This window comes from Lactuca saligna, chromosome 9, assembly GCF_052625555.1.
Source record: "Lactuca saligna cultivar CGN05327 chromosome 9, ASM5262555v1, whole genome shotgun sequence".
Classification (NCBI taxonomy): domain Eukaryota; kingdom Viridiplantae; phylum Streptophyta; class Magnoliopsida; order Asterales; family Asteraceae; genus Lactuca; species Lactuca saligna.
Window position 1 is genome coordinate 40,817,594 of NC_136425.1, and position 10,083 is coordinate 40,827,676.

The following is a 10,083-nucleotide window of genomic DNA, read 5'->3' on the forward strand; positions in this document are numbered from 1 at the left end:
CTTTCCCAATGCAAATTTTAAAGTAGCGAGATGTTCGGATAGTCGGGTCTACAAATTTACACTCGCAGACTTTCCATGTCTGAATCCTTATGATTGGATTGTTCTTTACAAGATGTTGAGAGAGAAAGAGAAGTATGAACCTGTTATGTCCCATCTCCAACTGATGATCAAGTCCTACATTCAAGAAGTTGGTGAGATGGATGTAGATATTGCCACTGTTTTGAGGAAAAAGCCTACTACTGTAACGACGTGAATATTCAAACCAAATTTTTCATTTTCAAAACACATAAACTCATATAGTATATTTCATAAAACCACAAGTGTCTCAAGATTCAACATAAATCCACAAAAAAATCAAATCCCAGAATCCTCAACTAGGTCTTGAACAGGTGTGTGCAATCATGTCGGTGCCTTCCCGTGATCCTCGGAAGTACCTAAAACACATAACACAATAACATGGTAAGCACGGAGCTTAGTGAGTTCCCCAAAATACCATGCAAAAATAATTAGCCACTCGATTATATAGCTCTATAAGACCCTCCGGTCAATGTGTCTCAATGGGACCCTCCAGTCTCATAGCTCGTTGGACCCTCTGGTTTGGTCTAAGTGAGGACCCTTCGGTCTCATGGCTCATTGGACCCTCCATTCCAATTTAAGTATCACATAATATAGCATATAACACATATTACATAGAAGATGCATAACTCAAGTAAGCACATACGACCCTCTAATCACACATAATTACCACTTTAGGTAAAGTATAGTGAGAAGACTCGCCTCGTAGCTAGCAAGTAATAGACACGTACTCGGAAGTCTCAAACGACCCTCCGCTTAACACATTAGATAAGCATTTCTCATCAATACCCTGATCTTACTTAATTACACCACAAGTTCTCTTACTCTCTTTCTAACCCTTGGGATGGGTGAAAGACTATTTTACCCCTTCATGGTCTCAAATGCTCATAATTGACCTATCCTCAAAGTCAATAGAAATCGATACGAGTCAACAGTCAAGGTTGACCTTACTTGCAGAGTCCACTTGTATCCTCAGAGGTCTTGCTAAGGTTTCACTCATCTCATCGAGTTAACCCCCAACTCGATGAGTTATCACTGGGTCAAGAACGTTGGGACAAACCCCATCTGACTCGTATAGTCATCTCATAGACTTGGCGAGTTTACCCAATCGAGTTCCATATTTAGGCACCTGAGAGCAGATCCATAACTCCAACCACTAGATCTAGCCTCCTAATGTCCAAAAGTCATGTAAAGTTTCAATCTTGATGGCCATGCATGGCATACATTGCTCTATATGCCATCACCACTCCATTAATGCTTCCAAAATGAAAAACTCTTTAGTTGGTCAACTGTTGCTCTGAAATTTAGGACTCTCTAGACCTCACAAGGTCCAGATCTGGACTCTAGACTCAAAAAGGGGGCTTGATGCATCCAAAGCCCCAACAAGAGGGTGATACAAGCCCTAAATCTCAAGAGCATGAGATCTAACCATCCTACAAGAAAGGTAAAAGCTTTTTACCTTGATCTTATGCTTAAGATGAAGAAGAAGCATATCTACTGGCCCTCCCTTCTTGCTCTTTAATGAACCTTCCTTCCTCTTCAAGGAAATGAGTCAAAATGGTCACAAGATTAGCTATCCTCACCACTCAGGCTCACTAAGTACATTAGGGTTTCTCTCAAGGGTGCAAGGCTACTGGTGAGATGAAATGGAGGCTATAAGTGTCCTTAAATAGGCCACAGACCCGAGAATTTAAGGTTTCCTTCAGCAGTGATGGCTCAACGAGTCGGCTCATAGACTCGTCGAGTCAGCTCAATAATCCACATCACCAATCGCGACTCTACTCGACGAGTCGAGGCATCAACTCGTCGAATTACTCAGCAAACCTCACAAATAAATAAATAAAATAATATACCTGCGAATCCGTATGTTATAATTCTCCCCAACTAGAATCATAATTTTCCCTTGAAGCCATGTTCTGCAAATAACTCTGGATGCTACTCCCACATCTCTAACTCTGACTCCCAAGTCAGATCAGACCCTCTCCGATGCTGGCACTGAACCTGAACTAGGGGCACTTCCTTGTTTCTTAGAACCTTCACCTTTCAATCCAAGATTGCGATCGGGCTCTCAATATATTTTAGGTTTGAATCTACCTGAATGTCCTCCAATGGTACCACTGCCATCTCATCGGCTATACACTTCCTCAGCTGGGATACATGGAAAGTGTTATGGATTTAACTCAACTCGGCAGGTAGCTCCAACTAGTATGCTACTCTACCCACTCTGGCGGTCACTCTGAAAGGACCGATGTATCGGGGTACCTGCTTACCTCGCTTCATGAATTGGATAACACCTTTCCATAGGGATACCTTCAGGAGCACAATATCTCCAACCTGAAATTCTAGCTCGGATCGTCGCCTGTCCGCATAGCTCTTCTGGCGACTATGTGCCGTCAGTAACCTCTGTCTGACCTACTAAATCTATTCAGTCGTTTTCAGCACTATTTGTGTGCCACCCATCACTCTCTATCCCACTTCTCCCCAGCAAATGGGGATCCAACACCTACTCCCATACAGAAGCTCAAAGGGAGGAAAAACAATACTCGAATGATAGTTGTTGTTGTAGGAAAACTCATCCAGTGGTATGTAGGTGTCCCAACTTCCTCCAAAGTCCATGACACATGCACGCAACATGTCCTCAAACGTCTGAATCGTCCGCTCGCTTTGCCCGTCTGTTTGTGGGTGATACGCAGTACTGAAATGCAAGCGCATGCCCAACTCCTCATGAAACTTCTTCCAAAACCTGGAAGTAAAACACATGTCTCGATCCGACACTATCGAGACCAACACTCCATGTCGTGCTACCACTCTCGTACATAGATCTCAGCCAATCTCTCTACAGAAGAGCTCTCACTAATAGAAAGGAAGTGAGCACTATTTGTTAGTCGGTCCATAATCACCCAAATCACGTCAACTCCTCGCGCAGTCCTCGACAACTTGGTGATAAAGTCAATCGAGATTTGTTCCCACTTCCACTGGGGAATCTCAAGAGGCTGCAATGGACCATGTGGATGCTAGTGCTCTCCCTTGACCCAGCGGCAGGTCAAACACCTCTCAACTACCCAAGCAATAGCCCTCTTTATACAGGGCCACCAGTAGTCTCTCTTCAGGTCTAAATACATCTTAGTGTCCCCGGGATGGATCGAGAACCTCGATTTATGCGCCTCCTCCATCAGTATACACCAAGCTCCGCCTGTATAGGGCAACCAGATCTGCCCTCAGAAAGTCATAAGTCCTCGGCTATCTGTCTCAAACTCGGATGCCTACCCAATCATTTGCTCCCTCTTGCGGTTCTCCAATTTCACGGCCTCCGATTGGGCCTCTCAAATGGTATCCAAGACTGGAGTTATCACTGTCATCCTTATACACACATCTCGAATCGGCGCACTCTCTGCTCTATGCCTCAAGGCATCGGCTACCATGTTAGCCTTGCCCAGATGATACAGGATCTCACAATCATAGTCTTTCACCACATCCAACCATCTCCTCTGTCGCATATTCAATTTGGGCTGATCCATGAGATACTTCAGGATCTTATGGTCCGTGTATATGGTACACCGAATCCCATACAAATAGTGGCGCCAGATCTTGAGGGCGAACACTACCTACCTCAACTCTAGATCATGGGTGGGATATCTCATCTTATGAGGCTTCAACTGCCTCGTTGTGTATGCTATCACGTGCCCTCTCTACATTATCACCGCACCCAACTCGGATGTAGATGCATCATAATAAATCACAAAGTCCTACATTCCCTTAGGAAGAGCTAACACTGGGGCGTCGTACACCTTCTGGCAAAGAGTCTCAAATAAGGTATGCTGCTCGGCACCCCAAGTAAAAGTAACGCCCTTCCGGGTCAACCTGATGAGGGGGACGACAATCTTGGACAAATCTCGGATAAATCTCTAATAGTAGCCGACTAATCCTAGAAAACTCCTGATCTCGATGGGGGATCTCAGCACCTCCCATCTCATAACCGCCTCAATCTTGGTCGGATCGACCAAAATCCCATTCTGATTAACGAGGTCTCCCGGGAACTGGACCTCTCGTAACCAGAAATCACACTTAGAGAATTTGGCATAAAGCCTTTCCGATCTCAATATTCCAAGAAGCTCTCTCAAATTCTCCTCATGTTGCACTCTGGATCTTGAATACACCAAAGTATTATCGATGAACACGATCACCGATTGATCCAACATAGGCCTGCGCACCAGGTTCATGAGATCCATGAACGTCATCGGTGCGTTAGTGAGTCCAAAAGGCATCACCACAAACTCGTAATGCCCATAATGAGTCCTAAAGGTGGTATTTTGGATATCCTCTTCATGAACGCTCATCTGATGATATCCAGGCCTCAAATCAATCTTGGAAAACCAAGATGCACCCTGCAACTGATCGAACAGATCATCGATCATCAAAAGTGGATAATGGTTCTTGACCGTCAGCTTGTTCAAATGCCGGTAATCAATTCACATCCGGTGTGAACCATCCTTTTTCTTGACAAAAAGGATCGGTGCTCCCCATGACGAGCTACTCGGTCGGATAAAGCCCTTCCCCAACATCTCCTGGAGCTATGATGATAACTCCTGCATCTCATGCGGCGCAAGGCGATAAGGTGCCTTGGAAATAGGCGCCACTCCCAAAACCAAATTAATATGCAACTCCACCAGCCTCTCGGGAGTCACACCTAGTAACTCCTCGGGAAAAACATCCAGGAACTCACTCACTATCGGAACCTCAGCGATAGAACTTGGTCTCTCAGCAGCAACACGTGTATCCATCACATACACTACAAAACCCTTGCAACCTTGTTGTAGAATCTACCTCGCTCTGGCAACCGAGTAGAATGTTGACCCAGATCGGGCACCCTCGCCATATACTGTAAGCACTCCCCCACTACGGTCTCCTATGGTCACCAAATGATGCTCGTTGTCGATCACTGCTCCAAATCGACTTAACCAGTCCATGCCCACAATGACACAGACATCACTCATCGCGATCAGGTCTAGATCTATCGGGAACTTAACACCAAAAATCACGAGAAAACATCCCCGAATCACATCAGTCGCAAACACCGCATGCTCATCGGCTATGGAAACTATCAAAGGTCGACTCAATGCCTCTCATCAGATACTGATGTGACGACTAAATGCTAACGATACGAAGGACCGATTCGCACCCGAGTTAAATAACACCAAAGCATGTACAGAACTCACAAGAAAAGTACCTAAGCATATCACAATGTAAGAACAATATAACTCGAAATAGAATAAGTAAAAGAAAAATATCGGCGACGATATCAGGTGCTGTGTTGACCTCCTCTGCTGTCAACTAAAAGGCTTTCCCGCGAATCCCCGGTACCTCGGCCTTCACCGGCTGGCTCTCTGTAGCTTGTATAACAGCAGGAGTAGATCCCTGTGCTGGTCCATGTAGCAGCTGTGGGCACTCGGCCTTCCGATGGCTGGTCTAGTTGCAGAGGAGACAGACTACGAACCCCTTGGGACAATCCCTCACGATATTCCCCTCCTTGCCACACTTGTAGCAAACACTAGCTCGATACACCCCCTCATGACTCTTGCCGCACTTTCCACAAGTGCGGCCCTTCTGTCCCCCAGATCTCGAATCAGCGGGCTTTGCCTACTTGGCTGCCAGATGAGACTGTACCGGTCATTGATCCCTCCCATGAGACTCCGCCTCCTCTTTGGCTTGAGTTTCCATCTCAATCTCCCTCTTTCGGGTATTTTCCTGAAGCTCAGCAAATGTTTGATAGGTCGAGTTCACCACGAACTCTCGAATATCCCACCTCAGAATGCTCAAATACTGACTCATACATGCATGCTCGGTAGACTCGTGCTCATGGCAGAACATCTCCCTCTCATGGAACATCCTCGTAATCACTGTCACTGACTATGTCCTCTGCTTGAGGGACAGACACTCCTGGGCCAAGCGTTCCATCTCCACCGAGGGAACGTACTCATCTCAAAACATCACAGTAAACCTCCCATGACACTGCAGTGAGCTATACAGAAATGTAATTGGTGGTCACAAACTTCCACCAATCCTTCGCCCCCAAGCGAAGCTGGTTCAGCACGAAGCGTACACTCAAATGTTCCGGATAAGAACAAGTGTAGAAACACCCCTCGATGTCGTAGATCCATCTCATCGTGCCAATCGGATCCTGAGTTCCATCAATCTCTAGTGGCTTCGTGTTGCTGAACTCCTGGTACAGCAACGAGCCACCCCCTATGGCCTGGCAGCAGCGACAGCTGTGGTGGCTGCAGCAGCAACCGCCTCGGTAACCTCAGAATAACGCTCATTAAACGTCTCAAACAAGGTGGTCTTAATAGACCCAAACATCTCCGGGATGGCCTCTTGGATAGCTGCGGCCACCTCCTCGTGAATCATCCTGCGAATCTCATCATCGCTAACTCCACTGCTCTCAGGGTTGTGGCGCGTACCCACCATGATGTCTCTGAAACACAACTCAAAATAATCAGAGACTTGCTCGAGTATACTCACACTCGATCACTCCCCTTACTTGTTCCTTAGCTTCCCAAGGATTCTTATTTAGATTGTTCACCGACCCGGTGCTTCCAGTAGTACGTGCTCAATACTACCTTCCACACCACATCTGTAATCACCCAAAGTCCTCCACATAGGATTCCAGATCACAAGTACTCTATATCTCGCTGAACACAGACTACTCTCATAAGCTCATTTCTTCTACATACTGGTACTTAAAGCAATTCACACGTAGCGGTAACTCCTAGGCTAAGGCATCACAAATCAGGCCACTCTAGTCCTAAAACATGAAGTACCTAGGCTACTCTCTAGCATGCATAACATATCTCATAAATATCTCATAACACGGAAAGTAAGGGTATTTTGGGAAAATCACCGTTCGGGCGCTAGCTGATTGTACACACTGCTCTTTCTTGATTTTCTCTTAGAAACTCTTACTTGTTTTAGAAAAATTGTTTCTCTTGAAAAAATTTCTCAAATCATCTGTTTGAGTCCAGACATACCCGAAGGTGCATTCGAATCCCTCAAATCAAGGCTCGGATACCAACTTGTAACGATGTGAACTTTCAAACCAAATTTTTCATTTTCAAAACACATAAACTCGTATATTATATTTCATCAACCCACAAGTGTCTCAAGTGTCAACATAAATCAACAAAAAAATCAAATTCCAGAATCCTCAACTAGGTCTCGAACAGGTGTGTACAATCATGCTAGTGCCTTCCCGTGATCCTCAGAAGTACCTGAAACACAGAACACAATAACACGATGAGCATGAAGCTTAGTGAGTTCCCCAAAATACCATGTACAAATAATTAGACCCTCCGGTCAATGTGTCTTAGTGGGACCCTCTAGTCCCATAACTCGTTGGACCCTCCGATCCGGTCTAAGTGAGGACCCTCTGGTCTCATAGCTCGTTGGACCCTCTGGTCCGTCTAAGTATCACATAATATAGCATATAACAAATATTACACAGAAGATGCATAACTCAAGTAAGCACATACGACCCTCTGGTCACACATAATTACCACTCTAGGTAAAGTATAGTGAGAAGACTCACCTCGTAGCTAGCAAGTAATAGACACGTACTCGGAAGTCTCGAACTAGCCTCCGCCTAACACATTAGATAAGCATTTCTAATCAATACCCCGCTCTTACTTAATTACACCACAAGTTCTCTTATTCTCTTTCTAACCCTTGGGATGGGTAAAAGACTATTTTACCCCTTCATGGTCTCAAATGCTCATAATTGACCTATCCTCAAAGTCAATAGAAATCGATACGAGTCAACAATAAAGGTTCACCTAACTTGCCAATTCCACTTGTATCCTTAGAGGTCTTGCTAAGGTTTCACTCAGCTCGTCGAGTTAACCCCCAACTCGACGAGTTATCACTGGGTCAAGAACGTTGGGACAAATCTGATCTGACTCGTAGAGTCATGTCATAGACTTGGCGAGTTTACCCAATCGAGTTCCATATTTGGGCACCTGAGAGCAGATCCGCAACTCCAACCTCTAGATCTAGCCTCCTAATGTCCAAAAGTCACGTAAAGTTTCAATATTGATGGCCATGCATGGCATATATTGCTCTATATGCCATTACCACTCCATTAATGCTTCCAAAACGCAAAACTCTTCAGTTAGTCAACTAATGCTCTGAACTTTTGGACTCTCTGGACCTCACAAGGTCCAGATCTAGAGTCTAGACTCAAAAAGGGGCTTAATGCATCCATAGCCCCAACAAGAAGGTGATACAAGCCCTAAATCTCAAGAGCATGAGATCTAACCATCCTACAAGAAAGGTAAAAGCTTTTTACCTTGATCTGAAGCTTAAGATGAAGAAGAATCATATCTACTGGACCTCCCTTCTTGCTCTTTGATGAACCTTCCTTCCTCTTCAAAGAAATGAGTCAAAATGATCACAAGATTAGCTATCCTCACCACTCAGGGTCACTAAGGACGTTAGGGTTTCTCTTAAGGGTGCAAGGGTACTAGAGAGATGAAATGAAGGCCATAAGTGTCCTTAAGTATGCCATAGACCCAAGAATTTAGGGTTTCCTTCAACAACGCTAACTCGGCGAGTCGCCTCACAAACTCGCCGAGTCAGCTCTTTAATCCACGTCACCAATCGCGACTCTACTCGATGAGTCGAGGCATTAACTCGTCGAGTTACTCAGAAAACCTTACAAATAAATAAATAAAATAATATACCTGGGAATCGGGATGTTAGAAATGTCATTCCCAAGGAAACTCTGAAAGACTTTGAAAAACCAAAGCCAGGAAAGATATACAAGGATGGATGGTTCGTGGTGTATCAGTCTAGAGAAATAACTGGAGCTGACTTTCGCAAATCTTGCTTCTTTCTTGATGACGAACATTTGTACACTTCTTCTTGTCTTAAATTTATATTGGATTTGGTTACCAAGTGCAAGGGCTACCACAAGGACGACATCAAGTGCTTCTCGGATATGATTTTGTGGTATATTCTTGTTCACAAAGTGCTACTAAGCTTCATTCCTAAAATCTATGCAGTATAGAAGCACATCACCGATTGATTGACTATAGCCCCATTTGACGCAAAAGGGGAGATTGTTAAGTATTAAGATGTTGCGTTATTTGGCTTTTAGTTTAGTCTTTTGTATTAACGAGTGGGGCCTATCCTCTCATCTTTATTTCTAGGGTTAGAGTATTTATGGTGCATGCATGCATCTTATTTTTGTTAAATCTGATTATTTTAGCAGTAATCCTAATCGCGCCTCTACATTAGCAATTCTTTATAGAGTTCTTCTAAGGCGTGACTTTGAATCATTCAACATCAGTTTGATTATCGTTGTGTTCTTGCTTTGCTTGTTTGAATCTAATCTACCTTAAAGGATTATCATGCTAACAGTAACAATATAATCATTTATATAGAGTTATTTTTATCTATTGTTATTGTAAGTTATTTTAAGCTACTTGTTTGAAAACTTTTAACGATTATAAAAATATCTTTAGGAAATATTTTAGTTAAATTGAGATTACAATTTAGTTTTTGTATTTATCACTTTTAACTATTTACAAAATATTCTTTGGTTTTTTAAATGGATCTGAAATTTATATTTAAGTTAAAACTGTAATGTTATATTTAAATTACCAATTTAAGTATTTTGTCCAAACTATTCAAAAGTTGTAACTTTAAACTGATAATGGTTTATATACAACAACATATTAAATCAAATAAATTAAGTATAATATGTTGAAAGTTAAAAACATAACTTTATAAGTAAAATTAAAGATATTATTTTAAAATTGAAATTTAGTATATTTATGATTACACTTTAGGTTTGATATTTATTTAACCTTACTAATCAACTTATAATCATTATTAGAAAGACACTACAATTAATCACTTTTAACTATTTATAAAATATTTTTTGGTTTGTTTAAGTTAAACTAAAATTTATATTTAAGTTGACCCCGTAATGTTATATTCAAATTAATAAATAAA